The sequence below is a fragment of the Rattus norvegicus genome, chromosome 8, assembly GCF_021556685.1.
Source record: "Rattus norvegicus strain SHRSP/BbbUtx chromosome 8, alternate assembly SHRSP_T2T, whole genome shotgun sequence".
Taxonomy (NCBI): domain Eukaryota; kingdom Metazoa; phylum Chordata; class Mammalia; order Rodentia; family Muridae; genus Rattus; species Rattus norvegicus.
This window is the reverse complement of record NC_141541.1, coordinates 55,044,225-55,064,817: the sequence shown is the minus strand read 5'-3', so window position 1 is coordinate 55,064,817 and position 20,593 is coordinate 55,044,225. Positions and strand designations below refer to the sequence as shown.

Below are 20,593 nucleotides of genomic sequence, written 5' to 3'. Positions count from 1 at the left end.
GCAGGCTGTGGAAACAGAGGCAGAGAGAGTGGCACAGAAGCCTGGATCTCAGATGAGCACTCTGCAATGGACTAGCTGAGCGGCATCACCTTTGATATGGCCTGATGGAGCTATATGGGAATGAAGGAAGTTCACTGCCGAATGTGGCATAGTCTCCTAAAAGGCAGGGCCAAAAAGAGATCTCGTGAGGAGAAAACACAAACACAGGTGAGCTTGCCTTCTACCTTGGCCTAGAGCCTCAGTTATAGAACACCAGTGCATGGGAAGAAGCCACCAAATTCCAGATTCAAAGTTGTAATTGTCAGGTGTGGGATTTCGGGGAGAAGGAAGCTCCAACTATGTAATTCACCATAAAGTGGATTTCCTATGCAGTATCCCCCTCACCTGGAAGTCATCTGACTTGTTGGAATTACTAAGACTACCAGTAACACCCCACCCTCCATGTACTCCTCAGTGGAGACTATTATAAAAGACAAAAAAGGGGAGAGACGATACCCTCACCACTAGGATGAAACCCACCCCCACCTCAGCCCTGCCCCCACACCTACTCCTAACCCCATTCCTGCCATCCCTGACCTGGTCCCTGATCCTGACCCACCCCCTCCCCTACCCCCAAGCCATCCCACCCCCACCCCCATGCCACCCCACCCCAGAGCTTGTTGCACCTTCCACTTCATTGTATTTTATGTTTATTTGTACTGCTTTGTTTTCATTGCTTGACTGCTGTGTTTTGGCCTAGATCCTCTTTGAATCTCTCACGATTGTTCCCCCTTCCTGTAACTAATCTACAATATTCTCCTCTATGTATTTTATTCTCATTTGTGTTTTACTCCCTCTTTTCTCTACTTAATTACTGACAAACTTAGCTCTTAAAAATTATTAATGATATTTTCCCTGGTCAGAATCACAGGGCTGCTGTCTCTGAACCTGAGTAAGGACCCAAGTGAAGGATGCAAGTGTCTTCTCTTCTAAGTTAATGTTGGGGTCCAGGAATCTCAGATAGGCAGGGGTAGTTTAGTGAGCATACACCCCAGGACTAGTTGACCACGGCCATGGCTGATTCAAGAACTGAACCATGCATGACCCAGAGTTAAGATCCTACAGTGTTTTAAAGCCCCAAATCTACAAACATCTGTGCCAAGTTATTTAACCAATCAGGATTTAGGCATTGCAAACTTCCATAGGAACATGTCTTTGTTATACACTTATCCTTCTCCAATTGGTTGAAGTATTCAACTGTGGCAGGGGTCTTTCCTTATTTAATACTTGTGTCCTAACTTGTCTACAAGGACAGGACTTTGTCTAACATTCATGTTTTAACTAGCCAACCAGAATGGGACTTGTCTAACATTCATGTTTTAACTAGCCAACCAGGACGTCAGTTACCTACATACATGTCTCTTTCTGCCAAGGAGGATGTCTGTTTCCAGGGGAGATCTTGGGAACTTAAACTTTACTGGACCACTATTTAAAATGGAAGTCTTATTCCAAATAGTTTCTCATATTTGTGTAGGTGTCTCTTTTATGTTGGGGTCCATCCCAGGGATAGCCTATACATAGGTAAAGAAAATGTTGCTGGGTGATTTGTTTGGGTCCAAGTTTATTGTGGGTAACTATACAAAACAGTTCTACTGACATCTATCATGATTGGTTTCCAAGGGCACAGAACATAACAGAATATGTAATCAATCTTGGCATTAGAAAGTTTCCTAGTAGCAGCAGAAACCTATGAGAAAGTTTCCTTATAATGGCAGGCTGGTCAGGTAACAGTCACCTAGGCCTTATCATTCCATTTAGACCTTAATATTTTACCGAGGTCCTAACAGTTAACACTGGGATAGCTGTCAGATCATCATGTCTGTTACTTCACTAAGCTTTTTTTCAAAATGGTAAAGGAGAACATAATTCCAGATGAAGACGACTCGCCGGAAATGCTCCCATAAAAAAAATCAAGCAAGCAAGCAAGCAAGGTAGGGGTGTGTGTGTGTGTGTGTGTGTGTGTGTGTGTGTGTGTGTGTGTGTGTGTGTAAATTTTTGAATACATGTCCACCCCAGCAGATGTATAAAACAAAACAGAAACACACACACAAAGTTGCAGTTACAAGCCATCCCAACACCTGCACAAACTCTCAGGTCCTCATTACCAGAAGCCAAAAGGCAATGAGATAGGGAAGCAGTCCAGAAAGGTGGCTAACCTTTAAGAGCAATGGCTGTCTTTCCAGAGGACCTGGGTTCAATTGTCAGCTCCATGTGATACCTCACAACCATCTGTATCTCCGGCTCTAGGAGACCTAACACCCTTTTGTGGTCTCTGAGGACACTGCACACAAATGTATTTGCAGGCAAACACACATACAAATAATATCAAAGTAAATAAATCTTTACAAAACATAGTGAGATCATTAAATCTCAGGAGAAGATGTCCGAATCTTGCCCTGAAAAAGGATCAATGACCACACAAAAGGTTCCAGTCACCAGATGATTGGAGTGAGGAAATCAATTCAGGACTCGGGGAAGAGGTTAGCAAAGTGGATGGTAATGGTAATTTGGAAAAACAATCCAAAAACATGAAGGACAAAGCTCACTAAGGAAATTGAAACTTTGAGAAGGAACCACCCAGAAATGCTGGAACCAAGAGTCAATCAATTAAATAAGAGACATAGAGGAAAGTATCCACAACAGGCAAGACTGAGAAGAAGAAGGGATTTCAGGAATGGAGGACAAGGTCAAAACAGCAGTGCATGTAGCCAATATAAAGATAGGAAAAGATCAATGACAATATCAAAGGTCCAGACCTCTGAGTTATCATTAAGATACCAAACTTAAGAATTCTCAGGATATGGGGTTAGAGATTTAGCTCAGTGGTAGAGCGCTTGCCTAGGAAGCGCAAGGCCCTGGGTTTGGTCCCCAGCTCCGAAAAAAAGAAAAGAAAAAAAAAAGAATTCTCAGGATAAAAGATGGGGATAAGATCAATCCAAAAAGTATAGACAATTTATCCAGTGAAATTATAATAATAAATTTCTTAAATGTGGGGTGTGTGTGTGCAAAGACAGTGCATTTACAAGCCAAATAGACACAATCAGAAAGGAACCTCTCTGTGACCCATCATATCTAAGATGTCAAAAATGCAAAGCTGCTTGTCTGTCTGTCTGTCTGTCTGTCTATCTATCTATCTATCTATCTATCTATCTATCTATCTATCTATCTATCTATCATCTATCTACATACCTACTTGTCTATCTACCTATCTATCTACCTATCTACCTATCTATGTGTTTATTACATATATATGTGTACACACACACACACACACACACATACACGTGCGCGCGCGCACACACACACACACACACACACACACACACACACCATATTTAGGAAGCAAGATAGAATAGGAGTAGGACCAGACTACAAAGCCTCATGATCTGCCCCACTCCCTACACTATCTCTACCTCACCCCAGTGATCCACTTTTTCCAACAAGGCTCTACCTCCTAAAATTTCTGCAAACTTCCCACAAAGCATGGCCAGCTCGGTACCAATTGTCCAAACATGTAAACCTATGGGGAACATTGCACAAACTACAAAATCTTCTAAATTTAAAAAGAAAATCAACAAAGACATTTTAGAGCTAAACTATATCATTGATCAATTGGATTTAGTAGATATCTTCTGGATATTGCATCTAACAGATGGAGAATACACGTTCCTCTCTGGAGACTACAGAATGTTCTCTAAGATTGATGACGTTATAGGCCACAAAACAAGCCTTAGCAAATACACAAGAATAAAAAGAATTCTGCATCTTATCAGATGAAAGTAGACTAAAACTAGAAATCAATAGCAAAGGAGATTGGAAAAATCTGAAAGAAATGGATGAACTTCTAGATACATAGAGCATACCAAAATTAAACAAAGAAGAAACAAGTGATTTAAATAGATTCATAACCATCCATGCAACTGAAGCAGTAATAACAAGTCCCCAAGGTAATAAAAGCCCAGGACCAGGAGGATTCACTGCAAAGATTTTACAAGAATTTCCAAGAAGAGTTACAATACTGCTCAAATTATTCCATAAAATAGAAAAAGAAGGAAGACTTCTAAACTTTTTATGAAGCCAGCACTATGAATATCAAAACAGATAAACACAATGACAAAAAAATGCAGGCTGATCTCCCTGATGAATGTAGATGTAAAATTCTTCATTTAAAATATTGCCAAATAAGTTCAAGATCATATAAAAATATGATCAAACCAAGCTGGCTTCATTCAGAGATACAAATATGTAAAAAAAAAAGTGTCATCCATTCTAAAAAACATGCTAAAAGACAGAAAGCACATGATCATCTCAATAGAAGCACAAATGACCTTTGACAAAATTCAATGATCCTTCGTGACAAAAGTCATAGAAAGGCCAGGAATGAAGGGAGCTCACTTCAACATAATAAAGGTTACATATGACAATTCTATAACCAACATCCTGCTAAATGTAGGAAAACTGAAACATCCCACTAAGTTTTAGAACAAGACAAGGAGGTCCACTCACTATTCAATATAGTCTTTGTGGTCCTTACTATAGCAGCAAGACAAGAGAAATAAATGAAAGTGATAGAGGTAGGAAGTCAAAGTGTTCCTAGTCAATGATGATTTGGTTATGGACATAGAAGACCCCATAGACCCCATCCCTCTCACAACTTACAGAACTGATGAATACTTGATGAACACTTTCTGCAAAGCGTGGTATATTGTGGCTTTGAGGTGACATAATGATGTCTTCCCAAAGTGAACTTTAAAATGCCTCATCTTCGATTTTGGGGGAACATTTTGAAAAAATACAAAAAATCAAGTCTTCCAACATGCCAGTGACACACAGGCTGAAAAAAAGGTCAGGGCAACAATCTCATTCATAGAATGTGTTTTCAGGCACATGTGTACACACACACATAGACACACACAGACACACACAGGAATAAACCAAACCTAACTAGAGAAACAAAAGATCGTTTTTTTTTAAATTGATTTATTTACATTTCAAATATTGTCCCCCTTCTCAGTCCTCCTTCCATCACCCCCTTATCCCTCATCCTTTGCATCTAAGAGGGTGGTCCCCCACCCACCCACTACCACCTCACCCCTCTAGCATCCCCCTTCTCTGGCACATCAAGTCTCCATAGGACCAAGCAACCCTCCTTTCACTGAAGCCAGACAAGGCAGTCCTCTGCTTCATTTGTAGCTGGGGCCACAGACCAGCCCATGAATGCTCTTCAGTTGGTGGCTTAGTCCCTGGGAGCTCTGAGGGATCCGGTTAGTTGATACTGTTGTTCTTCCTATGGGGTTGCAATCCCCTTCAGCTCCCTCAATCCTTTCTCTAACTCTTCCATAGGGACCTCCAGGCTCAGTTCAACGGTTGGCTGTAAGTATCTGCATCTGTCTCAATCAGGTGCTGACAGAGCCTCTCGGAGGACAGCCATGCCAGGCTCCTGTCTGTAAGGCCATCTTGGCATCAACAGTAATGTCAGGCTTTGGTATCTGCACATGGGATGGAGCCCAAGCTGGTGCAGTCTATTGGTGGACTTTCCTTCAGTCTCTGCTCCATTTTTTTGTCCCTGCATCTCCTTTAGCCAGGAACAATTGTGGGTTAGAATTTTTGAGGTTGGAGGGTGGCCCCATCTCTTAACTGGGAGGCATGCCTATCTACTGGGGAGTCTCTTCAGTTTCTATCTCTCTGCTATTGGGCATTTCAGCTAATGTCATCCCCACTGGGTCCTGGGAGCCTCCCACATCCCTGGTGTCTGGGACTTCCTAGTGGTTCCATTTGTTCCCCACCCCATACTGCTGCATATTTTTATTCATTCTGCTGGTCTTCTGGGCCTCTCTCTCCTATCTCCCTCCATATCTGATCTTGCCCACCCCCCATTTCCTTCCCTCACCCACCCAGATTCCTCCCTCCCTCTGACTCCCAAGATTATTTCGTTTCCCCAGTTCTAAGTGAGATTGAAGCAAATTTGGAAATAGTTCTACCTGAAGACCCACCTCTATCACTCCTGGGCTTATACCCAAAAGATGCTCCACCATAGCACAAGGACACGTGCTCCACTATGTTCACAGCAGCCTTATTTATAACAGCCAGAAGCTGGAAAGAACCCAAATGTCCCTCAGTTGAAGAATGGATACAGAAAATGTGGTACATCTACACAGTGGAATACTACTCAGCTGTTAAAAATGGGGACATCATGAATTTTGCAAGCAAATGCATGGAACTAGAAAATACCACCCTCAGGGAGGTAACCCAGACCTCAAAGGACATACATGGTACATACTCACTGATAAGTGGCTATTAGCCAAAAATACCCATGATACAACTCACAGACCACATGTAGCTTACTTAACAAGAAGGAAGACCTTTACAATGAGAGTGTTAGGACACTAATACACTGAGGAAGACACTAGAAGCTGGGCTGCTCTCCCAGGCTAGTTTGTGAAAGCAGATATCCTGTCCAACACAACCTGCAGATTCAGTACAATCCCAACCTGTGTCCCAGAGACTTTCTTCACATACATAGAAAAAAAAAACAGTGTCAAAAATTATTTCTTTTATTCACATAATTGATGTGATTAGAACTTCCAAGAGACATTATTTTAAAAAATTATGTCACCTAATATTCTAATTAATTCACAAATAAAGGCATTACAGAACTGGTGCTAAGAGGCGACTCAAACAGCCGCAGAGCACCGAACTCCACACATCTCAGTAAACAGGTACTGTTTTGGGTACAAGTTTTAAGAGAGGCATTTTTTTATTTTTTGGTCTCATTCCTGATCTTGGATGAGAATGTTTTAAGCTTGTCATTATTGAGTGTGGGGCACGCGATGTACTCGTTATATACGATCGTCTCCATTACAGTGACAGCCATTATTTCTACACCTGCTTTCTTGAGACTTCTCGCTAGGAGATGATGTTAAATTTGTCAAATGGTTTTGTGTATCTTCAGAGATGCTCGTGTGCTGTCACATTTATGAATCTGCATGTGCTGCGCTATTCTTGTATCCAGGGATACGTCCCATTTGAACGTGATGCATGCTTTGCTTTTAATATTGGGGTAAATTCAGTCTGTTAGTATTTTGTTGAGAATTTTTCATTTATGTTCATTTGGGAGAGTAGCTTGCTATTTTTTTAATAAAGTATATGTCTGTGGCTTTAGAAAGGGAATAATGCTGTCTTCATAAAAGAGGCTTTTAGATGCCTTTTTTTTCACTCTTTTGGAAATAGTTTGAATTTATGGCATTGATTCTTCCTTCTCTGTTTGTTAGAATTTAGCTGTAAAGCCACCTGGTCCTTAGGTGTGCTGCATTGGGAGAACCTCGATTACAGATTCAGTCTCATTATGTGTTTTGCATTTCTGTTTCTTCAGTCTAGACAGGGGGCAGGAACTTGGCCACTTCCGAGTTCCCTAATGCACTGGTGTATAAGTGCACATCAGCGTCTTATAAGCACCATACTGACATGCTATCAGTTACAATAGCTCGATCATAGTTAGCGTAATTGAGTCATCTCTCACTCTTCTGGTAAAGCTCTGGAAAATATATCTTTTCAAATGGTATCCCAGTTTTATTGATATTTTTATGTGTTTCTAGGCTCTTATTTCATGTATTTATCATTATTGTTTCTCTTCTTCTAACTCTGGGCTTTACTTGTTTTTGTTTTGTGTGTTCCTTGAGTACAGACTTGGATTACTTACTCTCCTCTGGTTTCCCTCCTCCATCCCAGCAGACACCACTGTGAACTTTCTGCTTTTGCCACATCCCAGATATTTTGGGTCTGTGGTGCTTCTGTTTTCTTTTGTCTTAATCTACTTATATTTTCTCCTCTGCTTTCTTCCTCTTCACTTTATACCGTTTGGTTATTCTCTGATAATTTCATATTGCATACAATGCAGCTTGACCCCATCTTTCTCGGTCCCCACCCACACCCACACCCACACTCCTTTGAACACAGCAGAGCGCACATTTCTCCCACCTTCATGTCCTGTCTTAAAAACAAGTGCTCACTTCGGCAGCACATACGCTAAAATTGGGACAACACAGAGAAGATTAGCACGGCCCCTGCATAAGGATGACACGCAAATTCGTGGACCGTTTTACATTTTTTAATTTGCAGATCATATGAAGCTCAAGGAGTAGGAAGACCAAAATGTGGATGCTTCATTCCTTCTTAGAAGGGAGAACAAAATACTCACAGGAGGAAATACAGGGACAAAGAATAAAGCAGGGACTGAAGAAAAGGCCATTCAGAGACTGCCCCACCCAGGAATCCATCCCGTATGCAGCCACCAAACCCAGTCACTATTGCTGATGCCAAAAAGTGCTTACTGACAGGAGCCAGATATAGGTGTCTCCTAAGAGGCTTTGCCAGAGCCCCACTGATACAGATGAAGGTGCTGGCAGCTAAACATTGGCTTGAACAAGGGGATCCCAATGGAGCAGTTATAGAAAAGACCGAAGGAGCTGAAGGGGTTTGCAACTCCATAGGAAGAACAACAATGTCAACCAGAGCTCCCTGAGCTCCCAGAGACTAAACCACCAACCAATGAGTGCACATGGAGGGACCCATGACTCCAGCCACATATGTGGCAGAGGATGGCATTGTCCAGCATCAATAAGAAGAAAAGCCCGTGGTGGTCTTGGGAAGATTTGTTTCCCCAGTGTAGGGTAATACCAGAGCGTTGAGGTGGGAGTGGGTGGGTGGGAGGGGGAACATCCTCACAGAAGCAGGGAGAGAGGGAGTAGGGGACATTTGAAATGTAAATATATACAATATCCAAGAAAAATAAAATTAACAACAACAACTACAAAAAGTCTTACTAAACAATTAGTGCTGCCTCCTGGTATATTGATTAATCCTATTGGCTTGATCTTATGCAGGTTGTGTGCAGGTAACCACAGGTACATGAAGCAAGTATGTCATCTCCAGAAGGTAGCATTTTCCAGAAACCCTCCCTACCCCCTGGTTCTTCCATTCTTTCCAGTCTCTCTTCCGTGATGTTCCCTGAGCCCCAGTGGGGTTGGCGCAGGTGCTCCATTTAGGGCTGAGCCCCCAGCACTCACAATTCTCAGAGCTTTGATCATTTGAGAGCCTCCGCATTCATTGCTGTCCACCTCAGAAAGAAGCTTCTCTGGCCAGGGTGGATAGCAGCACTGACCTATGAGCATCAACCTGCACTCAGAGGGCAGAGCGGCCTGGACATTAGATAAGACAACAGTAACAGGTTCCCTCCTAGGGATTATGCTCTCTGAAGTCAAGTCTACAGGAGCACACAGGAATTTCCTCATGTATGGTGGGCCTCGGATCCAATCGGAAAGCAGTGAATTATCCCTACAACCTCCAAGCTCATGTTGCACCAAGGAGCACATCTCCCTTGGTGGTTTGACATTATAGCATCTAGGGTTTACCATTAAGTAACACCTTTAAAGACTTTTCTCCCTGAGAGGTCTCCATAGCATCTTCCAGCATGATGAAAGAAGCCATTGACGAAGTTCCCGCTTGACTTCTGTGTGCTGTGTCTTCAGCCCCTAGGGTCTTATCACCTAGTTACGATGGACAGCCAGTCAACGGAAATGGCAATAGCTTGTCTTGCTTGTGCAGCTTGAGGGGCCTCCCACACTAGGAACTCGTAGGGAGGTATCCATGTCCAGCACTGAAATTTTCACTTCTAAGTCCTGTCTTCTGGAGGAAGCATTGCCCAGGCATACGTGGATTAAAACCATTAGTGATCAATTCCAAGATACCAATACATCACTGTCACAGTAAGGACAGAAATAAAGGTACTTCTCCTTGGAGTCACAACCAAGAGTGAGCCCAGATTAGAAAGCTTTACTTCATGTTCCCTGTGTCTCCTGTCTTCTTAACAAAGAAGCTCACTCTGTCTTTATTGAATTGCATAGAAAACATCACATAAGAAAGGGACAGGGCACTACATAGAAATCTTTACCACCATGTTACAAGGGATTAAGCCATTGGCTCCAACTGACCCAGAAAACAAACAGTATTGCAAATAACACCATTTATCAACCAGTAAAAAAAAGTGTCATGCTTAACATTTATGGTGCATATTCAATTTAAAAGATTGCTTTGCATTGTTTTAGGTTGTAATGGTTGATTACATGGGATTATCCAAGGCAAGGAAGGTTGTTTGTTACTTTGTTCTGATAGTTTAAAAACGAACAGGTAGACTACACAGTAGGATAGTAGGTTAAAGTCTTATGTGACCTCAAGGTGTATTATTAACTCTGGCTGTCGGGTCTAGCAAATCTTCCAATCTTTAAGGACGTAAAAGATACTGTTCTCATCATGCACTTCCACACCCACACCCAGGATACCTGTGTTCAAGTTCTTTCTTTATTAATTATATTTCAAAATTAGCTTTAAAAATAGTGAGTTTTTAGAAGACTGTTTCTTTCATTAGCCAACTCCCTTCCTCCTCCTTTGTTTTCTCATTGGCTCATTGGTTTTTCACTAGTGTGTTAAAGTCCCATGCATTTATGAAGTGTTCAGAATTCTTCCACTATCGATTTCTGCTTTTATGTCACTGTGGTCAGAAAAAAAAAGCAATATTTGAAATGATTATAATTTTCTTGATCATGGAGAATGTGCTCTCTGTGTTCCTGCAAAAGGTGCATACACTACTGCTGGTGACGTAAAGCTCTGCGTATGCCTGTCTTTCTATTTCATCCACAGTCTCTCTGTCTGGGTGATCTATGCATTCCCTGAGGTGGTTTCTAAGTCCTTCACTACTGTTCTGCTACCCCTTTCTTTGGTTCTTAATGGAACCCATGAAAGTATTTCCATTGTGTATTGGTGGCTCTGCCATTGGTTAGCTGCATACACTGAAGTAACCATCTCAATAAGTTGACGCCTTCATGGTTTTTGTCTGCTATTTTAATGTAGCCTCTTTGCTCTGACGCAATCATCAACAGAATAATAACTTGACTAAAAAGTGGTCAAAAACTTAAACAGATGTTTCTAGGAGGGAGACCTAAACTGGCCAGTAGACATCTGGAAAACAATACATCACTCGTCATTATGCATATTACAAACAGTGAGCTATCACGTCTGGTAGGAGACTCTCTTTTGCTGGGTATTTGTTTGGAATATTTTTCTCATCCCCTATATTATCAGACTTTAAAAATATGCAGGAAGTGCAGGATGGCTCAGCCGTTGAGAGTACTTGCTGCTCTTCCAGAAACCCTGTGATTTAGTTCCCAGCAACCACCCGTGTTGGGTGGCTCATAATCAACTGTAATTCCAGATCAGATGCCCTCTTCTGGCCTTCTCAGGCACTTACTTCATGTGTCAAAACATGTAAACTTTCTCTCTCTCTCTCTCTCTCTCTCTCTCTCTCTAACACACACGTACACATACTAATCAAAATTAAAATACATCTTGAAAAAAGTAAAAATAATTCCACATAGTGCTCAGTCTTTAAACAAGGAAAGTAACGTTAACAGCCAGCCAAAGATTTATGATTACCTCATAGTTAATTGTTCACTGGCTCTTCTGTAGTTTCGCTTTTCTTGCCGTTTGCCATCTTTTTATGCGACTTGTTAAAAATTTGCAGTGATCTTTGATTTCACTTTTATCAACTTTTGTACATCAACTAGAGACTTTTTTCTTTGTGGTTTTTTTACTTCGAGGTTTGCATACATTATTTTAGAGATACACTATTCAATTAAGCTAATTATACTCTAAGCACATTAAAATCTTTACTCTTTTACCTCTCACACGCATACAATTGAGGTCACACTTTCCATATTTTCTGTTATGTATTAATTGCTTTATTACTGAATGATTATTTTTAATCTTTTCATCTTTTAACTTCTACATCCGAGTTAAGTGATTTGCACGTCACCATGAGAATATGAAAGTATGATGAATTTGATTATTGTGACTGCTGCCGTTAATTGTCAACTTAACAGAATTTAGAGTCATGTGGGAGAGGGGCCTCTGGGCATCACTGAAAGGGGATCATGTTGATCATCTTACTGATATAGGGAGACTCATCTTAACAGTGGGAAGAACCATTTACTGGGCTGAGGATGCTGAACTATCTAAAACCAAAGAAGCCGGCTGAGCAGCAGTAGCGTTTATCCTTCTGTTTCCTGATTGTGGGTGTCACGTGACCAGTCCTGCTGCATCCCACCAGGAAGAACTGTAACCCTATAGCATTCATACGATTGATGCGCAAGCTAGCAATCCATCAACAGTATATAAGGGTTTCCGTTTTCCTACATTCATGCTAGTATTTTATTTTTTATTTTTTCAGAGCTGGGGACCGAACTCAGGGCCTTGCGCTTGCTAGGCAAGCGCTCTACCATTGAGCTAAATCCCCAATCCCGTGCTAGTATTTATTACTCCTGTCCTTTTGGTAATAACCATCCCAAGAGTGACATAGTATTTCAAAGTGACTTTTAAGTACATTTCCCCATTTAGGAGTCTAGCATAAACCATTTTTAGATATCGGTTGGCCATCTTTATATCTTCTTTTGAAAAGAAAATGACTGTTAAATCTTTGGCCAACTTTTGGTTAGTTTTTTTCTTGCTGTTGAATTTCAAAAGTATCTTAATTAAAATTTAAAAGTTTAACCCTTAATCAGATTATGTAGCTTACAATTACTTTTCCAGGCTATAAGTTGCTTTTTTCACTTTATTATCTCATCTGCTTTCCAGAGTTATTTGGTTGACATAGACACATTTACTCACTTTAATTTTTTTTTTTTTGCCCAAGATTTCTGGCACAATATCCTAGAAATCATTGACGAGACCAATGTCAAACAACTCTTCTAGTTTCTAAAAGGCAGCTTTGCTAGGTATAGAATCCTCATTTAATGTTCCACACACATGCGCAATACTTTGAATCTATTACCCACTTTTTGTTATGCATAATTTGAGTATGCATGAAGAGTATTTGGTAATAGCCTTCTTGGTTATTTCTTGTATGTGGCCAGTCTCACTGCTTGGTACTTGGAAGATTCTCTAATGAAGTCTAGGGATTCTCTCAATGCTGGAGGCTTGCCTAGCATGTTTAAAAACCTAAATTCAATCCAAGTCTCTAACACTGGAACAAAAGAAAAGAGATTCTCTTTTTGTTTTGACTTTTGACAATTTGACTATAATGTACCTAGGAGTGTTTCTCTTTGGAGTGTTTCTTTAATTCCTCTGAGCTTCTAAAATGGTATCCATTTAGCCATTATTTTCCTTCAATAAACTTTATACTCCTTTCTCTCTTTCTTCTTCTTCTGGGACTTCCATAACTCATATTTAGAATTTGATGGTGTTCTCTTGGTTCCTTGTAATTTCTTTGCCATTTAATCTTTTTGTTCTCTAATATAAGGATTTCAAATTCTACCTCTGCATCAACTTACTAATTCTTCTCCATGATCAACTTTATTGTTTATAGTATGTATTTGAAAAAAATTTCACTCGGTTATGATATGCTTCAATTTTACAATTACTGTTTTGGTTCCTTTTGTGTCTTCTCTTTCTTTATTAAATGCCAAATTTTGTTCATGAAATGCTTCCTGCTTCTCGTGGCTGATTCTTTGTATACTGTTGCATTTCATTAAACTTCTTTAAAATGATCATTTCAAGTTATTTCTTAAGCAATATGTAGCTCTCTCTCTCTCTCTCTCCATTTCTTAGAGCTCAGTTCTGGAGTGCTATTCGTTTTTCTCTGTTGGCAGCAAGTGTCCCTGATTCTTTCTTATCAGGTTGGCTCATGTGTGTACCTGTGCAGTGTGGAACAGTAGGAGTGGACTCTTTCAAGTCTTTAAAGACCAGTAGTAGCAGTTCGCATACCTACTGTTAGAGCCCTACACTGGAGAGGAATTTCCTTGGATTCTGCTGGGGTTGATGTGGACACAGATCACATGGCTGATCTCAAGTTCATAGTGGATCCATGGTTAGTGGGAGCTTTTCTGGCCCGAGGTAGCTGTTGCTAAGACCTCAATCCATGGAACTTCAACTGAGATGAAAATCTCTCTTCGAATCCCCAGATGGTATACTGACCAACAGGTACAAGGCTGAGTGTGGGTTCTCTAGGTCCCTGGGAAGACTCACACTGGATCACTGGGAGAAAATTCAACTCAGTGGTAAGAAAAATACAATTTATTTTCCAAATTGGCTGTGTCACCTTAAATTCCTACCACCAAAACCTGAGAAATAAAGTTACTTTATATTGTCATCAATGGAACAATTACTAGTTCCTTGCCTCTAGTTTCATTTATTTGAATAAATATACAATACCTCTTTGTGAGTTCTTGTTGATTTTTAAATAAAAATGAGCTTATAATGCATTTTTGCCATCATTTGTTTCAATATTTTCTGACTTTATTGTGTTATTTGATTTCTTCGTAACTGACCTGTAAGCACGTAATATGAGTCTAGATGCCTTTCTTCTCATTGCCTTAATGTGCTTCTAATGGCAAAAATTTTTCAATTTTGATGAACTATAATTCTAAAGACTTTTCAATTTATTTATACTTCCTTATTCTAAGAAATATTTACTTGACTCAAATTCACGAAGATAGTTTACCTATGTTTTTTTTCTAAAGTCTTACAGACTTAGAAGTTGCATTTAGGGATAAGATGAATTTTCAGGCTTCATGTGCACACTAGGAGTGATTTGAGGGTTTCCCTGGCTTTGTTTTTTCATATGGCTGCCCAGCTGTTCCAGCAGTGTTTGTCAAAAAGAATCTGTTAAGTTCTTTAAGTTTAAGAAGTGTCAAGTTCTGTTAAAAGATCAAAGGTATGACTGTAAATGCTAAGAGTCAGCTTCACAGAAGACAGGTTGTATTCCAGAGGGGACAGGAGAAGAGCATTGCTCGGCACCAGAAAGCTGATTGGAAAACTGGAGGTAGGCAGAACCATAGACAGGGCAAAGAAAAGTCAGACCATCCTGTAGTTCTACCCTCTACTCCTTGGGAGATGAGAAGAAACCCAGGTCACAGTCACAGTTAATGCCACACATCCGTAATGAAAACAGACAGAAATCCCATAGTGATACAAGTCTTGAGTCCAGTCTATAGGGGAAGGTTAGTGAGGCAATGCCTCCTCCTGCATGGCAGACAACAAGGGAAAAGAAACCCATACCTCAGAAAAATATAGCTAGGTAGGACCTAGGTTGGTCCCAGGATTATGAAGAGCAAAGTAGTCAGTGGCCGTGCCTTCTGTGGTGAAGAGAAAGCTTGATTACCTAAGGATTACAATAGACACTGTTGTGCCAAGGTCATAGCAGGCAGACTGCTTAGTCTCTGGAGCTTCTTCATGCTACCTGCGGTTTGATACTGGGTACAACTGAGGACTCTGAGTCCAGATCTGACATGGGCACTGATTTCTGTAACCTCCACCTTCCTGCAGAGCCATTTGCTGACGGACAGGCTCTGAAAACCCTCTGAGCAGCAGGCAGAGTTCTCTCCTCTCAGTGCAGACCTCTGTGGTCTTTTGGCTTCCCCAGCTTTCTAACATTAAGAGGATACCTTACATGAAAACCAACCTCGGGTGCGTCAAGTAGAGGCCATCTGGAATGAGTGGAACCTTCCTGGTCCCCAGGCCACAAAGCTCACCATGGCTGACAATGGCTTGTGGAGTGTGAAAAGGGAAACCTACAGTGAATGAAAATGGAAAGATTAAGGGAGTATTACATTCAGGGCATGATAAAGAAAACACACAAATACAATTGCAAACAAACTCATCAGGTCTAACTAAGGAAAAAGGAGGCAGGCGTTGAGATTTTGTTTAAAAAGAAAGCATTGAAACCCATGGCAATGAAAAGGTAAAGAAAACCCCCCTAAATCTATGGAAAGGTGTCAACAACCAGACCCAGGATGAGATTGGAGCCCAAACCAACACGGGCTAAAGACAGGTTCTCCACATTATACCCTGGGTAAAACGCTGAGACTACAGAGCAAATGGACAGAAATAAAGCTGAAAGACTCGTTCACAAAAGCAAACGCATCGGAGTAACCTCAGAGCTCCCTGATGAAGCTCTAAACATCAGGAAAGTGTGTCAGGATGCATTCCAATCCCCAGAAGCAAAGGATTGTAAGTCCTGACTACTGGATCTAGTAAATTCACATCTCAAAACTGATGAAGAAACAAAGACTTTGCAGCAGAAAAACAGACGAGGCAAGCCAAGGCAGGCTTGCAGGAAGTGCTGAAAGCAGTCCTACATACTGACTGGGGAGCAAGGCACGAGTCTGTGAGCCTAGGGAAGCATGCCTTCCGGAAGGAATAAAGGAGCACAAGAGAGCCAGCAAGCTGTAAAACCCCTGGGAAGAAAAAGGGAGGAGGCAAAGAACAAACATATAAAGCAACCAGAAAAAAAAAAAGATAAAAATCCATGTCGACCTCTCAATAATTACCCTCACTGTAAATGGTTTTAACTCTCCAATTAAGATGCAGTCTGGCTGATTGTATTAAAAGACAAGCTTCAAACATGTTTTTTCTTTTTCTTTCTTTTCTTTTTTTTTTTTCACAAAATATCTTGATGGCAAAGAACCACGCACTCTGGGAAAGTATGGAAAAATGATACACCAAGCAAGTGGAAATTAGCAGGGGTGGTTGCATTCATATCTGACAAATTAGACTTGCGGCCAAAATCAAGAACAAGGCAACCACTGCGAGTTAATAAAGAGAACAACCCACCTGGAAGGCAGAATGATTGTGAATGTATACGCAACGAGTGTGCATGTGCTACACTAACGGGCGATACCAATACCTCATTTTTACCAATAAATAGACAGATAGCACAGGGAGAAAAAAAAATCTAATCAAGTAAGCTGCAGCTTAAACCGAACCATAAATGATGCATAAACATGATACATCCGTCTATAGAATTTTCCACACAGCAGTTGTAAAACACATTCTTCTCAATGGGCCTTGGAGCTTGCTCAAAAACATATCACATTTTAGATCAAAAAAAGCAAGTCTTAAAAAAAATAAAAAAATCGTGTAAGTCATTAATCTTATGAGAACATAACAATTTTTAAAAGCTAAACATTAAAAAGCAAGAGAAGCTACAGCCACAACACTAATATGTGGAGACAAACTAGAATATTTCCAAGTGATCAGGGGAGTCATTGAAAAATGAGAAAGAGCATTTTTTAAAATCCTTAGAATCAAGCAAAAAGAAGGGGGTTACCAGAACTTTGGGGGACACCCATGGGAGTTCACATAGGACATTAAACACAAGCAAACTTAGTTGGGCGCAGTGGCTCAGACCTTTAATCCCGGTACTCTGGAAGCAAAGACAGGAGGATTTCCATGAGTTTAAGGCCAGTCTGGTTTACATAGTGAGTTCCATGATAGCCAAGGCTAGAAGTGAAACCCTATCTTAGGAAAAACAAAATTGAACGAACAACCTCCATCCCCAGAAGAAACTCAAATAAATCACTTAGTTGTATATTTTGTGATCTTGAAAAGGCCAAATTCTGAGAGATGTAAAGAAAAATAAAAAACTAGCATGCAAGTTAGGGGACTAGAGAATCAAGGGACAGTGCAAATAATCAATGAAACCAAGAGTTAGTTCTTAGAATAGGTGAAAAGATGGATGAACCCTCAGCTAAATTAATCAAAAAGAAGAGAAGACCCAAAGTGAAGCAATTTGAGATGAAAATGAAGACATTGCAGTAGACACTGATGAAATCCAGAGAATCATTATGAAATAATTTTGCCATTTAGAAAAAAAGTAGATAAATTTCTTGACATATATGACCGTCAGCATTAAATCAAGTGGATATATACAGTTTAAATGACCTGATAATGAGTAACAATATTCAAGCATTAATTAAAAAAAAATAAAAGGCCCAACAAGGAGAGGAATAGGTTCATTGCTGAATACCACCAGACCTTTGAAAAATAATTAACACCAACCTCCTCTCAAACTATCCCACGAAATAGAAAGGGAGGGGATGCTACTAAACTCCTTAAACAAATCCAATATCATGACTCCAAACTAGATAAAGACAAGACAAAAATATAGGCCAGCTTTCCTGAAAACAAAAAAGCTTAAATTTTCTTAATGAAATGCTCACAAACTGAATCCCACAGCACACATTTTAAAAACAGCATCCTGGGGCTGGGGATTTAGCTCAGTGGTAGAGCGCTTACCTAGGAAGCGCAAGGCCCTGGGTTCGGTCCCCAGCTCCGAAAAAAAAAATAAAAAATAAAAATAAAAACAGCATCCTTCCTGATCAGGTTGGTTTTATTCCTTCCAGGGATGCAAGAATGGCTCCCGAGAGGCAAGAGCGGTTCAACAATTGCACATTGGTAAGTGCACTAGAGCCCATGCATAGACTCAGGCACAGATATCACATTCTCAGACACGGGGGTGTGACAAAAGTCACTATTCCTTCATGATAAAATCTCTGTAGAAACTGGACACAGAGGAGCACACCTCGACAAAGAAATGCTGTATATAAACCAGGGGTATGGCTCAGAAAATAAAAACACACACTCTGCAAACGGGACAAGCTGAGCTTGGATCCCTAGAACACTTGTAAAGACCTGGATGTGGTAGCATGTGCCTGTTTTCCCAGTGCTCCTATGGCAAGAGGGTAGGCTGAGATCAGAGAGTCCCCTAGATTCAGGAAGGCCAGCTAGCTGGAAAGAGTTGGTCAAATGGCAGACACAAGAGAACCCTGCCTCAAATCCAGGTAGAAAAGGGAAAATCAACCCCCTAAAGTTATCACCCGATCTCCACATACAGACACACAGACACAGATATACAAAGTGTGAGAGAGAAACAGAGACAACAAGACAGTGTGTGTGTGTGTGTGTGTGTGTGTGTGGTCTTTTGATGTTATTGTTGATAAAATTATAGCCAGTATTAGGTGAAATGAGAAAATTGCAAGCATTTCCTCTCACATCAGGAAGGAGAAGAGCATGTTTGCCCCTCCCTTTCATTTAATACCAATGCTTGAATGCTCCGGCAGAGCAATAAAGCAAGAGAAAAAAAATGAAACCAATCCAAATAGGAAAAGAAGTCAAGCTACCCTAGATTCATGTTATGACTGTTCAAAGACATTAAAGGTTCTTGAGAAAATGCTTAGATTGGATAAAGAGTGTCAGCAAGAGCGGCTGTATGCAAGTCTACCATATAAAAACCGGCATGCTTTTATACACCAACGCAATTAAGAAATTAGCAAAACAATCCTATTCACAACAGCCTCAAATAATACCTGAGAGTAAACTTAACCAAGGAAGTGATTACCATAAAAACTGTCATGCAGGAAAGAAAGCCATTGAAGATGACTCTGGTTGCAAAGCTGTTCTGTGGTCATGAATCTATTGAATTCTTATGGGTGTTATGTCAGTGTCGTTCCCACCAAAATTCTGATGCTTTTCACATAAAACATCCTAAAATTCACGTGGACTCTCTCTCTCTCTCTCTCTCTCTCTCTCTCTCTCTCTCTCTCTCTCTTTCTCTCTCTCTCGTGCACACACACACACACACACACACACACACACCAGAGTAAATAATAACAGTAGCAGTAGCAGCAGCAGCTGCTGCACGAGGCCAGCAAAATGGCCCAGTGGGCAAAGCCACTCACTGCTGAATTTGAGCTCCAGAACTCACGTAGTGAAGGGAAACAATTCTTGAAAATTATCTTGTCATCTCCACATGTGCACGCTCACACAAACTCAATAGATACGTAAAAATTTTGAAATAACTCTTTTGGAATCAGCATAGCATGGCACTAAGACAGATAAGTAGGCCAATAGACTAGAATAGAGGGGCCCAAAACAAATGCATGCAGTGACAAAGGAGCCTAAAATACACATTGGATAAAATGTATCCATTTCTTCTTCATTAAGCAATACTGGGAAAAGTGGGCATCTGCATACAAGATTTCTGTCTCTTACCTTGTATGACAACCAATCAAAATAGACCAAAGACCTATTGAAAACTCAGGGTAGCATTTCTGGGTACAGGCATATAGGACCAAAGAGATAGCTCAGGGGGTCAAATGTTTGCTGTGCAAACATGAAGACCTAGTTAAGATCAAAGCACTCGTACAAAAATCTGACTGGCAGTGCATGCCTAGAATTCTAGTGCTGGAAGGTAGAGACTAGATGATGCCAGGGGCTTATTGGCCAGTCACCCAATAAGTGCATTCCAAGGTTAACACAAGACTGTCATGAAAAAAGGAAGGAGGAGAGTGCTTGAGGAAGACACATCTGCACATAGCATGTGTACTGACACATGCCTACAGATAATGCACATGCACACACACACACACACACACACACACACACAGAGGGAGGGGTAGGGAGAGAGGAGGAGGAGGGGGATGGGGAGAGAATACCAAAAAGATGTAGGCATAGATGAGAGCTTTCTAAGTAGAATTCCAGTAATCTATGAAATGATGGAAAGACCTGACAAGCGGGATTGCAAAAAATGAAACATCTTCCACACAGGAACAGATACAACTAGTAAGCAAAGAGGTGGTCTATAGAACAAGAGAGAATTCCCACAGGTATGTATTTCATAGGAGAGTAATATCAAGAACTAAAAAAATTAAGAGCCCAAACAAAATAA

At 40.7% G+C, this 20,593-nt stretch overlaps 1 non-coding gene across 1 annotated transcript; it reads left to right on the top strand.

Annotated features, from left to right (window-relative positions):
- The first annotated feature begins 8,040 nt into the window (after window positions 1-8,040).
- On the top strand, window positions 8,041-8,147 carry LOC120094559 (U6 spliceosomal RNA). The gene has a single exon (XR_015628331.1). It is a non-coding gene; the product is annotated as a U6 spliceosomal RNA (small nuclear RNA).
- Window positions 8,148-20,593: the final 12,446 nt, after the last annotated feature.